Raw genomic sequence first — 23970 nt, 5'->3', positions numbered from 1 at the left:
TCTGGTTCTAGAATCTGTTATTCTGTAAGCAGTCCTGATTATCATGACATTGCCCCCAGTATCTTATCCCCCACCCCAGTCTCTAAACTCAAAATATCTAGATGGAGGAGTGCCATAATTAGATTTGGATGCAGCGGTAATAGTCAAATATAAATAAATAAATAAATAACTGACTAGGTGAATGAGAGATGTTCTGCACCCCTCAACTGGACTTTCTCTTGAGATGCAGAATCTTTATGAATAGCAAAGTCTAAGTCCCACAACATGACTATCTCAAAATGCTGTAGAACCAAAAGAAACATCCCCTCTTCACACCCAGTATTTATTATCATACTTTAACTCAAAAAGACAACAAAATCTTATGAAGAGATTAAAATCCAGGGAATTCTGGACTCATTTTAACTGACCTGATCAATAAAATAGGCCCTTGTCTTAGTCACACTGTTTTATCTCCCATCAGCTCAAGGGGCCTACATATCTCACAAGACAACGGTCACTGATATGCCATCAACAATGCCAAAAAGAACAGGCAGAAGAATACAACTGGTGGTGTGTTGGAGCTGGTTGTTAACAGTTTCTGAAACTTGAAAAGCTGATTGTTAGGACGCTTGAAATTGGCCATGGTGGAAGTCTTTATACGATGGAAATCTATGAACACTACAAATCAGGGGGTACTTTTAAAAGAGAGCCAGTTAATCAACACACTACTGAACACGGTGCTTGGCTAGAAACACTGGGAAAAAAAGACGATGCAAGACCAACAGAGAACAGAGAGAAGATCTGAATTCTAGCCCTATATACCCACTCACTGGCCATGAAAACTGTAGCAAGTCTATGAACCTATGGTTTGCTGACTAAAATGTAAGAGAAGTGAAACAAAGGTCCGTTTAGAACCTAAAATTTAGGATTTTGTGGTTCTCTGTCTGGGTCATACTTACCCCGACTCCTGAGGTCTTCTTACAGGAAATGCTACATGAAACAAAACCTGGGTAGCACCAGGGCGTTGATCAATCTTCCCTTTGTTGTGAGAGCACTACTTCAGTCTGACGCATTTGGCCAATCAACCATGTTCAAACCTGGCCAGAGTTCTGAAGTTCCCAGGATCTCTTAATTATTGAGCTGCATCCAAAAAAAAGTTCCAGAAAGCCTCCAGCTGATTCAAGGGTTTCCTTCAGACTTAGGCTAAAGGCTCAGAGAGGATTCCTGGCCATTTTTCCAAGCATGTGCTCCTTCTATATCCTGTCGCTGTGGTGAAGTTCCATAAGGAGCCCTCTGGCATGAGGGCAGAAATGAAAGTGCCATGCTGCCAGAATAAGATGTAGAAGAAGCACATGTCCTAATACCAGACCTTCTTCCTCAAACCTGAGCCACCATCCCAAGCTCAACATACAGTAAGTCCCTTAAAGGCAGAGACTGTGTATTACCCACGAAACCATGGGTTTGCACAAGAACCATGGAAGATCTGCTACAGTGAATTCCCTTGTTTGGTAGAATTTGAGGTTCATCAGCCTGAGGCTGGTGTATGGGCAACAAATAACATTTAGTTAAATGTTTCTCCCAGAGCAGCAAAGGACTCCTCAAAACAGCTGCTCCCTCTGACAAGTCAGCACAGATTTATCCCACAATATAGGATGGCAGTGTCATCATGCATGATTTGATCATGAAAAGATATAAATACCCTTGTTGTGCTTCCAAGTGTTCTCATTTCTGGATGCAAGGATTTGTAAATATCATCATCATTCCATTGCCTTGCTCTTCAAAATAAAAATGCATATATCACATTTGGGGGGAAATATTTAATTGGTAAATAGCAACAGTACAATCTGGACATAATCCTAAAAGTGATGAGAAATATAATATCATCCAAGAGGACCAATTTGTCAGTGTGCTGACAGCCATATATTTTTTTTAACACTCAGTCACAGAGAACAGAACTTAAAAATAGAGTGGTTTAAGCTTAGAACAGATTCTAGAAAATGATCATATATATCCAATCTAAATCATAGAAATAGATTTTTAAGAGATTATGGAAAAAGGCAAGGAATTATTTAAGTCCATCTGCTGTGTTTAGGTCCAGATAGCTACCTAAACCATTGAAAACATTTCCTAAAGCTCCCTAGAAATACAGGAGCCAAAATATCTTGGGAATCCAGTCCAGAACTAAAAACATTCTCTAAATCAACAATATTCTGAATCTAAAGACTAGAAGAGGGCCTCCCTGGTGGCGCAGTGGTTAAGACTCCGCCTGCCAATTCAGGGGACATGGGTTCGAGCCCTGGTCCGGGAAGATCCCACATGCCACGGAGCAACTAAATCTGTGTGCCACAACTACTGAGCCGCCACTCTAGAGCCTGCAAGCCACAACTACTGAAGCCCGCGCGCCCTAGAGCCTGCGCCACAACAACTGAGCCTGCGCTCTAGAGCCCGCGAGCCACAACTACTGAGCCCACGTGCCACAACTACTGAAGCCCACGTGCCTAGAGCCTGTGCTCCGCAACAAGAGAAGCCACCGCAATGAGAAGCCCTCGCACTGCAATGAAGAGTAGCCCCTGCTCGCTGCAACTAGAGAAAGCCTGCATGCAGCAACGAAGACCCAACGCAGCCAAAAATAAAATGAATAAAATAAACTTATTAAAAAAAATAAAATAAAATAAAGACTAGAAGAACATTTCAGGTGCAACGTATCATTGAATTCAATTGTATGGCAAATTAAAATACAACCTATAGGACACTGAACCTCAGTTTTCCTTTTAAAATGCTCATTGATTCAACAAACTCATACTGAATTTGAATTTGGTACTAGGAACTGGGGATCCAAACATGATTAAGACACAGCCAGTCTGCAAACTCACAGACTACAGCAGAAGACACACACCCACAAATGGTAAAGATACAGGATGCTGAGAGCTATGGTAACAGCAGCCCATCCAGATAAGTACAGACTCTGGAGCTTCAAGTGCCATACAAGGCAACAGCTCAGCTGGAGGCAGCAGCATCTTTGAATTAAGGGCCAGGCTCTGTGGTGAATTCAAATAGTGCTCTTTTTAGTGGGTGCTACCACTTCTAAGGATAACAATTTTTTTTCTGGCCAGAAGAAGTAAAAAAAAAAAAAAAACTACAAAGCACTGGAAGTTTAAAAAAAGCAATCCAGGTTCAGTACTAAGGTTTGTGGAAAGGAGGACAGCCCTTTACCTGACGCAGGGTGGCAGAGTCCAGACATCTAGGGGACCTCACATAAAAGGAGACACACCAGAGGGTGCCCAAGCTCAGGATATGGCGGTGCTGTGGCAGGACTGGGGTCGGGGGGACACTGTTGAAGTGGAAAGAGAGAGAAGGGGCAGCCTGAAAAGGCCTTAAGGCTCCTGAACAGGCATTTTTAATTCAAAACTCATGAGTTTGATCAGAATTGCACTGGAAGAAGATCATGTTTTTCAGTTTAAGAATTCTTATTTAGTTACATTCTCAGTATTTAAGCAAATACCTACTGTATTCGTTTCCTAGGGCTGCCATAACAAAGTACCACAAATTGGGTATTTTAAACTGAAGTTTATTGTCTCAGAGTTTGGAGGCTAGAAGTCCGAAATCAAGGTGTTGACAGAACTATTTCCTTCTGAGCACTGTGAGGGAAGGATCTGCTCCGGGCCTCTCTCCTTGGCTTGTAGATGGCTGTCTTCATATTTATATGGCATTCTCCCTGAATGGCACGTCTTTATCCAAATTTCTCCTTTTCATAAGGACAACAGTTATATTGGATTAAGGTCTATCCTAATGACCTCATTTTTAACTTGATTATCTCTATAAAGACCCTCTCTCTAAATAAGGTCACATTCTAAAGTACTAAGGTTAGGATCTCCGCATACAAATTGTAGGGGGACATAATTCAACCCATAACATCTATATTATAAAAGACACAGTAAAAGACACAGTCCTTGTCCAAAAACAGATTATAATCTAATTGTGAAGTTGGGACTGAGCCACATGAGACAATTCCAGAATAACATTCAGAGGATGTAATTGAATTATAAGCTCTGTGTTTTGGGCAAAAGTCTTTAGGCTGGTAGTTCCTAAACATACATGTGCACTGGCCCCCATCACAATTACTGCCACATCTCGGTAGCACTATTTACTTGGTGCTTTTTAATTTCTACTCTTTCACTTAAACAAGTTTATCCTAGTCCATTAATGGAAAACCAGTATCTTTGCCAAAAATAGAAGGCAAACTTAAAAATAAACACATCACTATTAAATTTTTTAAAACTGTCCAAAAATCATCTGAAATCCTCTCACCGCAGTTGTTAACACAGCAGTAAAGGCTGGTACATGGGAGAGAGCCCTCCGAATTAGGAAATTGCAAGACAACTTTGATCAAATTTTGTTACCGTCTATCTAACCTTGGGTAAGCAACTTAACCTGTCTAGTTTCCTCATCTAGTTTCCACCAACAGGTGGCATAGTTAATAAGGTGGTTGGTTGCTATAACAATTACATGAAATGTTCCTGAAAGAACTCTCTAAATATAAAAGTACTGTAAACACAGTATCATGGATAAATTGGAGGGAAGACTGAAACCTTACAACCTTAATCTTGCCTTCTTTTTCACTCTCTGATTTGGAGCTCTCCCTTTGAGGGAGATGGTATCCTTTGAGGTTTACCATCGCTACACTGACCGCCCACACCATCTCTCGCTTCTCTTGGCCTGTCAGTTCGTGCTGGTCCCTATAGGAACACAGAGGCTGTTCGGAGAGACAGGTGGCCTCATTTCAGTCACCCTGCACTTTATGCCTCAAGGACTGAGGCAGACCCGCCTCAGCTTTTTGTTTGTTGTCGTTGGCGATGATCATTGCTCTGCACTTCACCTCCGCATCCAGCTGTATCCCACCAATGTCGTCAAAAGCACAGAGAACACGGTCCCCTGATTTTCTCTTCTTTCGCTGCTCTTGAGTGAAATGCTTTGCTTTTCCACAAATAGTTCAGAGCCTGATGCCACATGCGTATTTCTTCAAAAGTGGTTCTCTCCGGGGGACTGGAGCACAGCTGTCAATCAGCCTGACTTAGAAGCAAGAGATCAGAGAAAGGCATTTTCCCCAACAGTACAGTTTTCGATCCCACTTTGCCTGGTCCCAGTCAGCTCAATTTCACCTCTAAGACTAAAACCATGCCTGTAACATCCCTGTAACCTCCAGTCTTGTAACATCACAATTTGCAACTTGAAAATCAAGCAAAACAAATCTCAACTGTCTCCTCCACCTCAAATTCCAAAGACCCTGTTTAAGCCCATATTTTTCAATATAAATTTAATAACTGGGTATTCAGTGAACTATTACATTGAGCAAGCAGGACTCATTGAGTACGACTTAACCCTATCCTAACAACCCTGCTGCTTGTCCTAATCTGCTCTGGGGGACTAGTTCTTCGTCCACCATTGGATGGGATGAGAGCAGGGCCCTTCACTTTTCTGGTCATTCTGAGATAATGAAAAGTCCTTTGGTCACATCAAGTCACAAAAAAGTTCACTTCTGCAAATAAAATGTCTGGTTCTGTGTCAGAGACAAAACTTCAAGCTTCGGTTACAATGACATCTTCTCTTCTGTCTTCACGTAGGTCTACAGAAAGCCTTCCGAGAGAAAAGGAGGCATGGCTGGATTCCACCACATGAATTATTTCCCACCAGTTTCTGACTCTCTCAGGGTAACAGTAGGGTGGAAGGAAGAGAGATCAGGAGGGAGAGAAGGTCTGACTGAGCTGGCATGGCCACAATCTGGCGCCTGTACTCTGCAAGCTTGGAGTATCTCTCTCTCCAGGGGACCTTCCTGGGTTCTGGAGACATACCCCATTCTGGGGATTCCCACCTGCAATTTCCTTGACGTGATCACTTACAGCCCTCTACCCACCAGAGATGCTGGGACTCCGGGAGCGCACTCGGTCTCTTTCTGCCAAGGTCTTCTGTCCCGCCCTTTTGGGTGGCCCCTGGGAGACAGCAGCCTCTCCAGGTAGTCCCTTGAGCAGGTGTGACAATGACCCCACACCAGCTCTGTCGTGGGCAGACCCCACCCCTGGTCCACAAGAAACATGCATTCTTGTGCCAACAACTCAGGCCGTGCAGGCCACTGCCAGCAAGCCCTCCTCACTCGGAGGTCCAGCCAAAGCTTATTACCTCTAGAGCCCCCAGGAGAGGGTCAGACTGTGACCAGTCTACCGTGTCCCTCACACTGCAGAGGACACTTGTGAGCCTCTCAGAGCAGTTCCCCTGACATCCCTCTCACTTGATTTGAGGTGGAGGGAAGCACCTTACATCTCTCTGACAAGTATGTGTGTGACAGAAAGAACAGGCTTCCCAGCACATGGACGATGCCCCCAAAGAAACCCTCCATCAAATCAACAACTCTGAGCACCTGGGTGGCCAGGAAAGGGTCATGAGAGTGATTCTGGACCACCTCCTTCCCAAGTGCTGCTTGGGTGATCAAGCATCTCACTTTGAAATGTAGACGTGGTTGTCATCTTTCACCTGGGAGCCTCAGCTGACACTGATCCAGAACGATTTCCATATTAACATCCTTGAACACTAATGATGCTATTCATCAACTGAAGTACAATTGCCATCATCATATTTCCTACATACAGTGTTTAGTTTTATTTTTTAACTCAACAAATACTTTAACCAAAAGTAATGGGCTGTACTCGGCAGTACAGCAAATGGAAACAGAAAATGCTCTTTGCCTGGCTCAGATATGCAGTTTAATCATCATCATCATCATCATCATCATAGTCGATACCTCCTATACACTTATTAAACCAAGTCCTGTGCCCAGCACTTTACATGTATACAGAAAAATCCTACTGGGGATTTTGTTATTTCCTATGAGATTGCTACTGCTATCAGAGAGGGTAAGTAACCTGCTCAACATCACACAGGAAGCAAGTGGCAAAGCAAGAGATTTAAATACATGTCTACCCAACTTCGTAGCCTAAACACTTGATCTCTAGCCTCTGTTACGTGAGTTGGGAGGTTTATGACGAAGGATAATAGACAGAGCGTAAGCTACAAAGTCAGGAACATTTCAACTCCTCCTTAGGCTAATTGAAAACACCTTGACTTAAATTCTTGGTCTATTACTTTGGCTGTAAAATGAGGACACTAACAACTGCCTAAATTAGACATTTGTTGCACTACACAGCATCCATCTCTCTCCTCATTCTCAGCAGTGTAGCTTGTATAGCACCACCCCACCCCTACCTCCAGGCAGAACCTGGTTGGGTTGGAGGATAACTTGCATATGCCATTCTCCGGGCCACAGTTACTGGTCCAGGGAAGGGCTAGGTTTGTTTGGTTCTTTTTAGTCACTGACAAATCCTAACTGATACCCTACTCCATAAGGTTGTTTTAAGAATTAAATGAGGTAAGATGTGTAAAGCACTTAGTTTAATGCCTGGCAAAAATAAACTTACATTTATTAAATGTTTGGCAATAATGTGGAACATGGACCGGACTAGAGCATATTCGACTGAGGAGATTACTTCGGTAGCTAATAAAAAAGACCTAAACAGGGCTTCCCTGTTGGCGCAGTGGTTAAGAATCTGCCTGCCAATGCAGGGGACACGGGTTCGAGCCCTGGTCTGGGAAGATCCCACATGCCGCGGAGCAACTAGGCCCGTGAGCCACAATTACTGAGCCTGCGCGTCTGGAGCCTGTGCTCCGCAACGGGAGAGGCCGCGATAGTGAGAGGCCCGCACACCGCGATGAAGAGTGGCCCACGCTTGCCGCAACTGGAGAAAGCCCTAGCACAGAAACAAAGACCCAACACAGCCATAAATAAAAAATAAATAAATAAAATAAAATAAATTAATTAAAAAAAAAAAAGACCTAAACAAAATCAGAATCAAGAGGTGACAGTGCCAGGAATCACTGCTAACTTAAAACTTACATCGCTGAGTAGCAGATTAGATGTGCAGGTTGAGGGAGGGGGTAGAAGTCAACACCTTGGGCAAGGTTGTCAAGCCTGAGAAACTAAAAATAAAAAAAGCATTTCCACTAACTAAAACAGGGAAATGAAGAAAAACTGGTGTGGCATGTCAGTCAATTTGTTTTGAACAGGCTGAGTTTGAGGAATGAGTAGGATATTCAGAGAGACATGATCTCGGGAGCTTTCAGCAGAGGTTGGGACTAGTTAGTGGTGTGCTGGTAAACTAGCTCTGGGTGAGTGGGAGGAAGCCCTGATTTGTAATGTTTGCCCCTTTTTGTGGTATAAATGCTCTCATCACACAACTGCCTTCATGCTACTTACATGAGGAACTGGGAAGAGACGTGCAGAATTGGCTCTCATGAGCCAGGAAGAGATGGCTCCAGTCACCCTTGATGAAAATGAAGCTTTCTGCTTACACTGGCAGTGAATGAAATTGTTCAAGGCGAGAGGTTAAAAAGAAGAGAATTCATAATAAAGCCTGAAGAATACTTAGAGGATAAGGGTGAAAAGGGGGGAGTTTCAGCAAAGAGGAAAAGAATGAATGGCCAGAAAACTGGGGAAGTTGGGACAGTGTCACATCCAATGAAGAAACAGCCTCAAAAACTGGGGGCAGTAGACAGCACGTAAGGCAGAGGGTGCAGACCCAAAAAAGGTCTTTTAAGAGTATTGTTGACTTGAAGTGCACAGTTTTGGTAAATTGCAGGGGGAGAGAGACTCTATTGTAACCTCTTATAAATAATTCTCTATGTATGTCATTTTTTCTTCCTATCCTTTTCTTAATAGAGATATTAAAGAAATTTTGTTGAAATATTTCAGCTCATGGACACTTTTGGGTGCTGGTCACATCTGCCTTTAGAAAACAATAAATTACGTCAGTTATGGTTTAGAGATAGATGAGTAGGTTTGATATTTTATGGCAAAGGCATATAATAGGATCCAAGCAATCATATTAGATCCTCTCAGCCTTTCTTATGCCCAGAGCTTGTAGGCACACTCGGCCCTGTGGATTTAAAATCCCAAGGAATGGGGTGCTCCACTGCAAAGGAAGCACGAGAAGTAACAGAACAATATATATCTCTGTGTATCTGATAAGAGAAGTCACCAGAAAAAATGTGATGGTTTAAATGGAACCATCACAAGAGCCATAAACAAACGTTAAACTCTAGGTAAAAATGCATACTGTAGTGTTTAGGGGTGAAGTATACTGATGTTTGCAATTTACTTTGAAATGCAACCAAAAATAAGATAGATTGATCAATGGATAGATATGTGATAAAATAAATAGAACAAGATGTTCATTGTATAATATAGGTAATGTGTATATGTGTGTGTTCACTGTACAATTCTTTCAAAATTTTCTGTATTTTTGCTATTTTTCTAATAAAAATATTGGGGGAAATGCAAATAAATAAATAAATAAATGGCACTCTTTCACTGAAGTATTGCTCAAAGTGACAATAAGTATTGGGTTGGGGGGGTATTTTAGACAGTGCTATAAAAACTAGTAAAACATGATTTATAAAATAAATCTCTATGAGCTTGCTTTAAAGGAACTAACTCAGCATACACTACAGAATCTTCAAAGATGAACTGATGTTCAAAGGAGGCACAGCAAATACCCATTTAACAAATTCCAGTGGAACCGAAAGGCTCACTCGGGACAAGCAGAAAGACTGAGAATGAGAACAATCTAAGAATAGTGGGAACCATTCCAGACCCTGAGCGCACGCCCCTGGGGGAGCATGAAATGTGCAGCTCTTCCAAGCATCCCACCAGGCTGAGTGGAATTTTAGTTTAAAATGATAGGTTTTTTAATATAAAAACAGCCCCTAAACACAAGCCAACTTCTTCTCTGGCACTCAAGCTAAGACAGGAGTCTGTTCCAATACTGGAAGAAAAGCTAGCTGCACTCAACTCATTGTTAGGTTGCATTGCCTTCCTACGGGGTTTTTCAAGGGTAATTTCGACTACACTCAAAAATCACCCGCAGGAATTGACTTTAGCACCTAACTTCCTTTACAAAGCAACTCCACTGTGGAGGAAATTCCTGTAGACACTATTTTGTCTGACTATTTCACTGAGTAACCATGGGTACATTACTTAATCCATCTGGGCCCTCTGCCTCTCGTTTGTAAAATGAGGTCAGTGAAGTAAATGATCACTAATTTCTTTTCTAAATCTAAAATCCTATGACACTATCTTTCAAAATAAACTTCAATAGATGAATAATATATTTTAATGATTCCAAATGACAAAAAAAAAAAAAAAACCACAGTACTTCACTACAAGCATTCAATTTCCTTAAATAAGTAACAAGGTTTCCTTACATTTGAGTGAAACTTACTTAGAATGAGGAATTCTGGGGTTCTGTCATTAGCATCCACACAATGTGAAGATGATAACCGTGGCTGCTTAACTTAGCAATATTGCCGTAGTTAGAAAGACTAACAAATAATAATAATAATTTCTAAAAGAAATTTCGTTAGTTTCGTAGCACTCCATTCAGGCAAATGAATCACATGATGGGCCACAAAACTCTAAGTTAGCTGACATATGCTGACCTATATAACCTTGCTTAAATCAGCAGTTACAGTGGGTCATGTGCAAAGCACAGTTCACCTTGTTTATCCCTTTGAAATGGCTCAGGAATGACAGGTTTTGGCAGTTAAGGTGAACAGAGAAAAAAATGGCTGTTACACAGCCCCAAACTAAGAATTTAACCTCCTCCAGATGTTCACTGAATTCTTAAGGCTCCCCTTTTCACATGAAATGTTTTATCATGTCAAAAATATGCCACAGACTTAAACTTAAAGAAAAAAATCTATTTGGATGCTTTAAAAAGATACACACTAAATATTTAGAATCCTATTAGTAATGTAAATTCGCAGTTGGAAATGTCAAGATTTTTTTAGGTTAGTCTTTCAGTAACATATTTGCTTCTATATTACACCTTAATGCTATAACTATAGTCTAAAAAACTGTTCTTATTTTTGTAGAGTAAAAGGATGATCATTCCTTGATCCATCAATAATCACATAATAGCACTTGTTCATACTACAAGTATAATAGTTATATATTTCTGAATGACAAAAACACTACAGATATTCTCCATGTCAAACTCACAGCCTTCAGGAAAACATCCAAGAGTGCTTAGAGTAGCAGATGCATACTTTTGAAAACAAGAGACCAAGAAAGGCCAAAAAAGTGAGCGTTTAAAGCAGTAACAGTGAGTTCAGGGAGTAAATTTATTTCTATTTAAACATACAGTGCTTTCTATATATTTTTTTCTTTTTTTAAATTTGGCTGTGTTGGGTCTTCGTTGCTGCACGCGGCAAGCGGGGGCTACTCTTGGTTGCGGTGCACGGGCTTCTCATTGCAGCGGCTTCTCTTGTTGCGGAGCACAGGCTCTAGGTGCGTGGGCTTCAGTAGTTGTGGCACAAGGGTTCAGCAGTTGTGGCTCACGGGCTCAGTAGTTGTGGTTCACGAGCTCAGCAGTTGTGGCACTCAGGCTCTAGAACACAGGCTCAGTAGTTGTGGCGCACGGGCTTAGTTGCTCTATGGCATGTGGGATCTTCCTGGACCAGGGCTCGAACCTGTGTCCCCTGCATTGGCAGGCAGATTCTCAACCACTGCACCACCAGGGAAGTCTAATGCTTTCTATATTAAAGATAGAATCCATGGCTTAAGGAAACAGGAATCTAAAGGCCAACATATTGTATAATAATTGGGAAAAACTCTAGAGTGACAGCACTTTATTAAATATAGATATTTTTAAAATTCTTTCAGATGTCTGGTACAGGGTAAACTCCTAATATTGTTGAATGAACAAATGAATGAATGAATACCAAAAATCATCTTTTGAATAAAATCATTAAGAGAAAACTACATAGATGGCCAACAGGCACATGAAAAGATGCTCAACGTCACTGTCAGAGAAATGCAAATCAAAACCATAATGAGATATCACTTCACACACCTCACATTTGTTAGAATGGCTATCATCAAAAAGAACACAATGGGGGGTGGGGGAATGGGATGAATTGGGAGATTGGGATTGACATATATACACTAATATGTATAAAATAGATAACTAATAAGAACCTGCTGTATAGCACAGGGAACTCTACTTCCCTTCGCTGTACAGTAGAAACTAACACAACATTGTAAAACAACTATACCCCAATTAAAAAAAAATATGGACATAAGAAAAAAAAAGAACACAATAACAAATGCTGGTGAGGATGTAGAGAAAAGGGAACCCTCCTACACTGTTGGTAGGAATGTAAACTGGTGCAGCCACTATGGAAAACAGTATGGAGGGTCCTCAAAAAACTAAAAATAGAACTAACCTATGATCCAGCAGTCCCACTCCTGGGTATATAAACACTAATTCAAAAAGATACATGCACCCTAATGTTCATAACAGCATTATTTACAATTGCCAAGATATGGAAGCAACCTAAGTGTCCATCAACAGATGAATGGATAAAGAAGATGTGTGTTTGTGTGTGTGCGTGCACACACACACAATGGAATACTACTCAGCCATAAAAAAGAATGAAATTTTGCCATTTGCAACAAAATCAATGGACTTGGAGGATATTATGCTAAGTGAAATAAGTCAGACAGAGAAAGAAAAATACTGTATGATAGCACTTATATGTAGAGTCCAAAAAATACAACAAACTAGTGAATATAACAAAAAAGAAGCAGACTCACACATATAGAGAACAAATTAGTGGTTACCAGTGGGGAGAGGGAAGGGGGGAGGGGCAACATAGGGATAGAGAATTAAGAGGTACAAACTATTATGCATAAAGTAAGCTACAAGGATATATTGTACAGCTCAGGAATTATAGCCAATATTTTATAATAACTATAAATGGAGTATAAGCTTTAAAAATTGTGAATCACTATATTGTACAACTGTAACATATAATATTAACATCAACTATACTTCAATAAAAAAAGAAAAAACATAACATGAAATAATCTTCAATAAAAAAGTATTTACTTTTGTGTCATAAGTGCTCTAGCCTAAAGCCTATTCTTTAATGAAATTAATTGATCTGCATGAATAATGAGGCACTGAAAGCTGCTCAGGACACAACATGAACAGGACACAGTTAAAGAGTTAAGAGTGCAACTGAAGAGACAAACGTGGAAGAAGATAAATTACAACACAGTGCAATCAGCACTGAAACAGTGATGCGAAAAAGTTTCTAAGGGAGCAGGAAAACGGACTGATTGCTTGAAAGAGGTGGGGGGTGCATGACAGAGTGGGTGGCTTCTGAATCCTGTCTAAAAGCATACACAGAAGTCATCCAGGAAGAAAGGGGATGGGGACAGAGGCGCAACCTTCTAACATAGCACATGAAGCCCTTCATGGGAAAGACTACATCTGCATGTGCAATTCCCGCCTCCTAGAACGACTTTTACCTTCTTGGTGAAGCCCGTTCTATACCCTTCCCATCCCCGAATCCATCTCAAGCATTAAACTGTTCCCCCTCCATGCTCTCATGGCCTCTGTAACATCGTTCTGAACACACTGCATCATGCACCCCACTAAACTCCGAGCTGATCCATGTTTGTATCCTATTGCCCAGTGGCAGACAAATAGGAGGCTCTCAACAAATGTTTGAAGTTGGTGTGGCAGCTACCTCCCACGAAACAATTACCCTTGTATACATATCACAAGTGTTATCTTGTTCCATCTTCCTTGCAATTGTGTAAAGTTGGTATTGTTCCCACTTCGTATATGAAGAAACGGAGGCTCAGAATGGTTAAAAAACTCCCAAGCACCAACTAAGTGACAGAGTCAGAATCTAAATCCATGTCTGTCTCACACCCCAATTCCAAAACCATCCTCTTATCCACACTATTCCTGATGCTGAGTTGATGGATCCACGAGACCTGACCCAGTTCAAGTTTGTTTGTAATTAAGGCATTAGTGTGGTTCTCATAATGATTTTATGAACTACAGTAAATTGAGCAAATATGACCATCTATCGTATTTACTTGTTGTTTTATAAATTTTGATGTAAGAAAAGAAAAAATCAGGTTTTCTCAATGAGTAGATATACACTAGGAGTTTGCAATTCATAACTGAAATAAAAAATACAAATACAAATCAGTTTTTCTCAATGAGCACGCATACATTGAGAGTTTGCAATTCACAATTGAAATAAAAAATACACACAGAAGGTAGAACTACAAGAACTTAGAGGAAGAATTCCTTAATGTCACCATTAGAACTGTGTTACAACACTCTGGCACTCACAACTTAAAACAGACTGAAGATCTGAGTTGTTCTATACAGTTTCTCTGAAGTCCATATGAAGTGAAGTGAGTCTGCAGTTATTAAAAAATCCAACAATGTCATTCAGATTGTAGGAAACAACTGACGGAAATTAAAATAATGACTTTGATAGTTATCACAGCTTACTATACCTCAAAGACTGCCAGCATAAGGCTGGTTTAAACTAAAGATACAAACAAATGGTACAAAATGAAACAGAGATCGTGTGAGAGCCCATAAAGGGGAAAACTCACTGGAGAAAATGAAGAGAAGATTTCAGACATACCTGACATCTTTTATCATTACCTACATTAACCAGAAAAAAGAATTATTGAATTATTTGATTTGGTAAATCAACAAGGGTTTGAAGTTAAAATTTAAACTCCCCCTACTTGCTTCCATTTATTTTAGAATGCAACTTCGGGGGGTGGTGTGTGTGTGTATGTGTGTGTGTGTGTGTGTGTGTGTTTTGCAGGAAAGTCAAACCCCATGTACTCTAGTGTTGCTGATTCAGATGTCTTTTCTTTTCATCCTTAAATTATTTACTCACTCAATAAATTGTTGCTTTAAGCCACTAAGTTTTGTGGTGGTTTGTTATGCAAAATATATAACCAGAACAATTCCTGTCTATGAAAAAAACACAATAATAATAATGACAATATGGAAGAAAGGGTTTAAAACAGGATGGAATTAAATGTCAACAATAAAAAAGAAGATGGGGAGGGAAGTGATTGTAGTGAATCTCTCCTAAGATCCTTGTACAGTCTGCGAGGTGCTTAAACATATTGATTCATTAAAACCTTTGTTAATTATACATGACACATATTTTAAGGATGACCACTAACAGACTAGAACTAGAATGTTCAACTGCCAAGCAAACAGATTGAAGAAGAAAGTGGGAGGTAAGGATGAGTTAAGAAAACTCATCATTTCAACTGAAGGCATAAAAGTAGAAGGAATAAAATACCTATGAAAAAGCAGGCAATATATAGAAAACAAAATAAGATGTGCAAATAAATCCAAATATATGAAGAAATAACACCAAATGTAAAAACACTAAATGCACCAATTTTAAAAGATGGTCACACAGATTAGATAAAAATCATAAAGCTATAGATGATTTACAGCAGATATATCTGAAGCAGTCAAAGAATGGCTGAAAGTAAATTGGTGGGAAAACATACATCAAGCAAAAACTAACCAAAAGGAAGCTGATAGGGCAACTGATAACAGACAAACGGACTTTAAGAGAGATATCAGGATAAAAAGATGGCATTATAAATGTTCTTTTTTTATTGATGTGCCCACTATTTAGTCCTTAGGAAAGTATGAAAAGCCAATTAAAACAAACATTACAAAATTAGCATGTGTGGTAAGGATTATTTTGTATTTAGTAATGGGTTAATATCAGAATGAAACATTTGTAAACCTCAGGCCAATGGTATTTTCACAAAATATTTACAATTATTTAACATTTAATAATTATGGCACCTACATAAGCCTCCTTTAGGGAAAAGTGACACAAATCAGCATGGGGGAAAAAATCAAGTAGTATTTAGAGAATAACTGGATAGAAAATAAAAACCATGTCACTATATGGAGAGAATAATACCTATTTCAAGTATTGCTTTCAACCAGTATGTTAGGGGATAAAATATACTAAAGTGTCTTCAGTACACTGAGCTATACAATTTTTTGAAACCTACGTCACGTCCAGGGAAGTGTTCCATTACCATTTTGAACTCACGGACTTCTCTGTGAACCAAATCTTCAACATGCATAATAAAGGAAGATCCACGATCATCTGAGACACCAATGCAATGCTGTGAGTTCAGATTCCAGTAACTGCTATTGTGCGTCCATAATGTTGGGTATTATCCTTGGTCCTGCCCTAGATGTGTCCTCTCATTCAGTCTTCTGAACACCTTGCAAAGTATATCCCAAAGTATGACACTTTCTAACCTCCAGCATCTATTCTTGCAGTGACTATGGAAGACCAGACACATCTACTATGGCAGAGATACTGACTGCTCGCCAAATAGCCAAGGGCTTCTCCCCATTTCCCAGTCTCCGTGCAGTTAGGCAGATCATGAGACTAGTGCTAACGATGGACTCTGAGCAGAAATGAAATGTGTCACTTTGGGGACAAAGTATTTAAGAGCTGGTATAAAAGTCTCCAGCTCTCTCTTCCCTTGACACCTGCCCAAAGAGGCCCTATGTTCCAGATGGTGTAATGACAAGATGGTTGAGACTTTAATAATCCAGAATGGCAAAAATCAAGAGGTGGTAAGCCTGAGTCCCTAAAAGACAGTACAAAGCAAGCCCCCATGTTGGATACATAGCATTAGTAATAATCATCTTTTGCCTGTTAAGCCACTAAGGATTCAGGAGTAGTTAATTACTGTAGCATAATCTGACCTATCCTAATACAACAAGGTAACAAAAAGTAATTTAGAGTTAAGTTGTTCCAAAAAATAATTTCATTTCCAAAGCTATTATTTTCTAAGAGAATTTTTTTTTAAATGTAAAGACACGACCTAAAACAACACTTCTTTGGCACTAATCATGTAAAAATACCCCAAAAAAGAGTTTAAGAACAAATACTCTTAACTGTTTTTGACAGCTGTTCTGGAAACTAAATACCTAATACATAAATTATTTGTTCCATTTGACTGAATTTCAGATTAAACTGCAGCTTTCCTATCACCTTGGAAAGCACGCTGGTTTAGAATCTACATAGTACTCAACTTAAAACACTGCATTATTTAGCATTCATATGTTAAGTTCTTTGTATAATTCCTAGAGCTCAATTTCAAAAGAATGGATTTTGTTTTCTGTAAGCAGAAGTAAGCCAGTATGTCACTTTAATCTGGAAATCCTTCTTATGGACTCACTCAGCCGGTAAATTCGTGTTGCTGCTTTAGACTACCAAGGAGATGATTTCATTATTAATAGTAGCCAACATAACGATAATAGTTTACAATCAGCAGACCCTTACAATGAGCCCAGGTACCTTGCTAAGAACACTGCATGTATTATCTCATTTAATTCTCATGATACTGGCACTTTCCTTAGTCTTTTTTTTTTTTTTTAAGATGAGAAACCTGAGGTTTAAAAAGATTACATAATTCTCCCAAGCTAGTAAGTAGATCTGAATTTACTAGTCTGCCTGACTCTAGAGCCTGTGCTCTTAATCACTGATAACCTCAGAATTTCTCAAAGTGTGCTGCGTGTGACAATCCTGGGTGGCCCACAGACACAGTTATTACTGACTGTTAATGTATGTTAGGAAGAAACATAGCTAACACAGCAAGCCTTTCCCAGACCTTACTGCTTAGAACAAGGTCAGGGTACATAACCAGTTTGCTTTCTTTTAATCAGATGGCTTAAAGAAAAAGATTAATAGCACAAGTGATAATCCCAATATTGCAAAAACCAAGAAAGTGCTGAGAAAATAACTAAAGGTTGAAAAACACTGGACTATATTTTTCAACACAGAGGGGAAAACATGAAGACTGGGACACAGGGCTCTTAAGTCCCAGCCTTGACTGCCTCCAAGTAGCTGTATGGTACCACCACTCTGGACCTTAGTTTTTTATCTATAAAACATCAGCTTAAATTTGGAGCTCAAAAATACATGATCCAAATGCCTTGGATAACTACTGCAACTTTATTTTACCATCCAAATGCAAAGAAATATGAAAAATGTCATAATACATAAGCCAGGATTTTTTAAAGACAGGGTCAAAGTACAATTGTTCTGCCATCTATCTTTGAAGGTACAATCAACGCACAGAACTGAGAGGTATACTCAAAGGATGGTCCAGACAATGCTGGTAAATTATTTATCTGTTACCAGTCGATGACAAGATAAGAACCTTGATCCAGAATATGAAATACCTACATCAATAAGCACTTTACTTAGTTTAGATGATTTTTTTAATAGCAAGATTTTCTCAGTGAAGGAAGCTGCTACACTGATTTACATTCTGGAGAATGTTTCTTATCGAGTTACAGATCAGTAACGAACAGTTCAGAGACCAGCACTGTGAGAAGCACAGGTGTACAGCACAGTGTAAACTTCTAATTTTCATAATGTGCATTTTCCCAGTTCTGTTCAGGTACCTGTAGCTGCCTGCACATAAGAAACGGCAAATTAAGCTTCTTGAAGTGTTTCTCTTTTGAACAGCCAGAAAAATAAGCACAAGATTAAAGGTTAAGGGGAATTAGATAGTGAGCCTGAAACAAATTTAATATTTTCTGCCTCCACTTTAAAAAGTGTCCATTTGATTTTTCATGGAAGGCTGTTTGTGTTGAGTACCCTAAGTGTTCTTGCACAAGATAAGCATTTGGTTCTTTTTATTTAGAGAGCTTAGGAGGAAGCAATGGGTAGCACTATTAAATTTGTGAGGGGTCGATTCTAATTTTGGATACCAACACTAAATTATAAACCTAGTGATTTCTGGAAACCATCTGCAAGGCATTAATTGTTGTAATTTGGAGATTTGGCACTACAGGTACATTGTGATCATCTCTGGAAATCTCAGGGTGTATATGAGACTTTCTGGAAGGAGAAAATATAATTAGCTTCTGCTTTAAGAACCATGTTCACACTCAAAGTTTCCCCAAATGGTGTTTTGATATTTTCAACTTTTTTGCTTTATATTCCCAATAGGATCTCTACATTGCCTAAACTGCTTAAAGAAAGATTTATGTTTCTGATCCAGAAGGATATGTTTTCCCTCCAGATTAGTAGAGCTAAAAGTCATCTGGAACAAGCTGTACAGTGCAAAATGTTATTAGCAATTAGCTAAACAAAAACAAATCACACTTCTAGGTAGGAAGAAAATGTAAGCCAAGAGAAATATGATCAAAATGCAGGGTGTGCCAATAAGCCACACCTCGCCAGGCCTATGTTCCACCCAAATCCTTCCCCTTTGGGACTTATTTCTATAGAGACCATCTCTCAGTTCCACAAATAAAACTAGACATGGCTAGGAAACAGTCCAGCTTCTCAGGACACAGCTGAAGAGAAGTGGCTGCTTCCTACTAAGAGGTATAGAAACCTGAAGCTATTCCCACTATATGTGCTTTTATGAAACCTATTTCACAGAGCCTGAGAGAACTTATTATGCATATTCCTCTTCAGTCATAACAGCCTTAAATTTAGGACAAAACTTGGACCCCAACATTCTTTTCCCCACCTTAGCCCTGCATTTCCTCTTTTCTTTCAGGTTTTCTCCAAATGCATCATCTCACCTATCTTCCCTTCATAGGGCCCAAGAAAATTGTTTTGTATGTTTTCAAATTACTAAGTGCTCATTTGAAAGATTCTTCCCATCATGTCACTGATTCTATTAAGCTCTTGAAAATTTCTGCATGGCATGGAGTTACAGTTTTCAAATTTTTTATGTCAATTTTTTGTTACTTCTTTTAAAAACAACTGAGTGGTTTTTACCTATATTAAAGCAGCCCAAGCCCTCACCCTGAAGCAGTAACTATGGAAGTAGCCCACTCACTCTTCATCCTGCCTTTAAAAGCAGTTGTGTTCCTCCTTTCCCCTTTCTCATCATAACAGCCACCCCAGTGACTCAGTTAGGAATAACTGCTGGTACAAGAAAGCCTCACTAATGATGACTTAAACAGAGGTGAAGATTTTTTTTCATATATAGCAAGAACTTTGGAGTTCCAGTCCAAGCTCTTTCTTTCTTCTCTGTAATTCTTGGCTCTTAATTTTCTTGATTGATAACTTATGGTTGCTACATGGATGCCACAACGCAAGATATCACATCCTTTCACCAGAGTCCCAAGTAGGAGAGAAAGGGAGGTTTAAAGACTCTCTTCATGAGGCTCTGGTTTTTCATTAGAAAAGGAAGTTTCCCCAAAGTCTTTCCCTTACATATCACTGGCCAGAACTGGGTCACATGTGTACTCCTTGACTACTCACTAGTTGGATGACCACATCAGTTTAGACCCTTCCTGAGTCTGGAGAGGGCCTGCCTGCCCTGAGATCAAGGGCTTGCTGCCCACCCCCTGACCCCATAAGGAAGATGGGATCAGGAGATGGCTGCCAGCTAAAGACCACAGTGCTGTCACCAGTCCCTCACTACGTGGGATGGCAAAGTCCCCACAGAAGTGAGGTTGTCTCCAGTCCAGAGGTCAGAACAGTCCATGGTAGCCCCAGGGAAGAAATGGATATCTTTGCTTAAACCAAGGTCTCTGTCACTCACTTTGAGGTCCCAGATAAGCCAATCTTTCTTTTAAACACAGCTGTGGTTCTGCAACTACATAAGTGAGCTATCTTTAATGTTCTAGATGTTAGGACCTGTGCCTTTTAAAGCTATTAACTGTGGAAGACCTGTTAAAACCAACAGCATGCCTGAAAATACCACATACCTCATTCCACCTACATGATACTTTTATTCCTGAATTCTAGTCTCTGTGTTCATCCCATCCCCTTAAGAGGTCTGAGGGTGCCAATTCCTCACACCTTTTCCATGTTAGGGATCTAAAACTATTAGAAAATACACTAAGAAGGAGACAAACATATGGGACTCAAACTATCATTTATTATTTATTCAGAGTTCTCTGGAAATGGCTAGATGCGGAAATTAAGTGGAACCTCTTACTGTCTACCCTAAATCAAAAGCAGGGGAGAAATTTCTGCTTCAGACCATATTGCAGTAATTAGTTCCAGACTTGCCTTCCTAATGAAGCAACTGTAAAACTAGAAGGCAGTGGTTTTCTGACATTGCACAATAGATTAAAATCCCAAAGAGAAGGGAAACTTATAAGTTGACTCCATGACCACCCAGATCTCAGCTGGGGGACAATTTCCTGGAAGCTCCGATGAGCTAAGGAGGCAGCAATCAGAGTTTGGGTCAACTGAAGTGGCTAGAGTCTCCAGGCAAGGCACTGGAAAGGAAAGAGCTATGGGGGGATGAAGGCCAGAAGTCCACATGGGGATCCCCCATAAGCCTTTGGCTAAGGTCTGGGCTGCACATGTGCAGGGCAAGACTACCAAGGCTTCTTTCCAGAGAGCAGCTGCTACAGGGCTGAGAGTGTAGTGGAGTTAAAGAAGTCAAGCAGTGCTGGAGAACACTGGAGTTACAGCTGAGCCAGAGAGAATGGTTAACATTCCAGGCATGCAGCTAAGACATCAGAAATGCCACTACTTAGGAATAAGCACAAAGTCCTAGAGTAAAGCCTAGTAGACCTACTCTAACAAAGCCCCAAACCAAGCCCTAACAAAGTCCATAGAGGAGACCAAACTTGAAGGCTGAACGCCATCAAGCTAGAAGTGCTGCATAACTACACCGGGCTTTCCATAGATCCATTCTAACCACGTGTTAAATCATACGTAGTAAGCGCAAGGAAATAAATCTGCCAACCAGAATAAAAAATAACATTAAAATAAAAAGTATGCCACAGAACTCAGGATTTCTACAATACAGAATCCTCAATGTCCAGTGTAAAGTAAAAAATTGCTAGATATACAAAGAAACAGGAAAATGGGACTCATGGTCAAGAGAAAAACAGACAATAAAAACGGACCCTTAGATGACCCCCACAGATATTGGATTTAGCAGAGAATTTAAAGCAGCTGTATTCAGATCAATTCAAAGACCTGAACAAAGATATGGTCTGACAGACTTAAGATATAGGGACTCTCATAAGAGTAATTAAAACTATAAAAAGAGAAATCCATATTCTATCAATGAAAAGTCAAATAACTGAAAATTTAAAATCCATTGGATGGGCCTGACATGGAGAATGAAGATAAAAAAAGAAAAAGTTAGTGAACTTTAAGATAGGTAAGTAGAAATGGTTGAATCTGAATACCAAAGAGATTAAAGAACAATTAACCAGAGCTTCAGGATCTTGTAGAACAATATGAAATGATGTAATGAATGTGTAACTGAAGTCTCAGAAAAACAAGAAGAAAGTGAAAATAGAAAAAAAATCTGAAAATATAATGGCCAAAATTTTCACAGTTTTCATTAAAAACATTTACTTGAAAAACTCAAAGAATCCCAACCAGGATAAATAAAAAGAAAATCACACCTAGGTACACAATAGACAACCTGCTGAAAACCAAGATAAAGAAAAAAATGTTGAAAGTAGCCAAAAGGGAAAAAAAGAAACACATTTCATATAGGGAAGCAAAAATACAATGAGAATACGTAAGAAAGGTACAGAAACAGCTTGAAATAAACTAAAGAAGAATAGCACTTTTCAAAAGAGATTTATTTCCTAATTCTATTTTCCTAGCTTATATCTTTGGACTAATTCCAGATTTAGAACTCTGGCCTATTCTCTAGAAAGTGAAATATAAGAACACCAAGATTTTGTGAATTTGGTCACTTGGGAATAAGATAAACTTGGTTTTGGATCCCTTAGTTCCTTCACAATTAAATACAGACAGGGAAATAAAACAAGTGAGATAAATAAACAGAAACAAAATTAGGTAAAAAAGTATGAAGTAATAGGAGTCATTGTCTTAAGTGATTCTAGCATCTTACAGATTAAGTTATTCACACACAAAAAAGAAACCATCTTAAGTGAGAAAATAAAATTGATTATGTCCTAAAGAAATATCACATAAGAATCATTTAAGAAAACACAATATTCTATTTGTAGCCTTGTATTAAGCAGTACAAAATCTCAAATGAGAAAAAAGGCAAAAAATTATGAGAAAAGAAAAAAGTTTTATGAAATCCAAAAGGGTGAAATTACATCAAAACCAAGAGTTACTTCTAAAGTCACATCAAAACTGTAAGATTCTTTTGTGAACATAATAGAGATCAGATATAAAAATGTAATTTTAAAATCATGAGTCTTCCTCACTTTGAATGTACACTTAAACACACCTGAGGAAAATGATGAACTGTGAAGACTTTTCCTCCTTTTGTGATAAGAGGAAATAGAAAGATAAAAATTCACTGAATTTTTGTGTTTCCATTTCTCTCTACCTAGCATGATTAAACATTAAAAATTACATAAGTAAATACAAATCAATTTTATTTTAGTCAATATAAAATTCTCTGTCCAGAGAAACATAAAGTGCAATGGGTTTAACATTTTAATAAAATTTCAGCCAGGATATTACTTTGCTTCAACCAGGGTTTCTCAACGGTGGCACTGCTGACATGTGGGGATAGATAATTCTTTGTTGGGAGAGGCTGTCCTGTGCATTGCAGTATATATAGCAGCATCACTGACCTCCCATTCCCCTACCCACTTGTGCCAACCAAAAATGTCACCAGACATTGCCAAATGTCCCATAGAGCAGGAGTCCCCAACCCCTGTGCCATGGACCGGTGCTGGTCCACGGCCTGTTAGGAACCACGCCACAGAGCAGAAGGTGACCAGTGGGCAAGCGAGTGAAGCTTCATCTGCCGCTCCCCATCGTTTGCATTACAGCCTGAACCATCCCCCCCATAGCTCGTATTACTGCTGGATCCACTCCCCCAACCCCCCGCACACACCACCCCCCTCACCCCCATCCATGGAAAACTTGTCTTCCACGAAGCCGGTCCCTGGTGCCAAAAAGGTTGGGGACCGCTGCTCTAGAGGAAGTGGGCAAAATCGCCCCTGGCAGAGAAGCACTGCATAAACCAGTCTTCCCCCCCACCCCCCGCAACCAATCTAGTCACTAAAAAAAAGAAAGAAAGAAAGAAAGAAAGTTGCCTGACTTATAGTATACATTGAA

The 23970-nt window shown here is 39.6% G+C and overlaps 1 protein-coding gene across 9 annotated transcripts in view; it reads right to left on the bottom strand.

The window, feature by feature from the left end:
* The window catches only part of HECW2 (HECT, C2 and WW domain containing E3 ubiquitin protein ligase 2), a 433539-nt gene that overhangs the window by 243368 nt on the left and 166201 nt on the right, over positions 1 to 23970 (bottom strand). The window lies entirely within an intron of this gene.

Source organism: Balaenoptera borealis, assembly GCF_965194805.1.
Source record: "Balaenoptera borealis genome assembly, chromosome: 6".
In the NCBI taxonomy this organism is placed as follows: Eukaryota; Metazoa; Chordata; class Mammalia; order Artiodactyla; family Balaenopteridae; genus Balaenoptera; species Balaenoptera borealis.
This window is presented reverse-complemented; position numbering and strand designations above follow the sequence as displayed.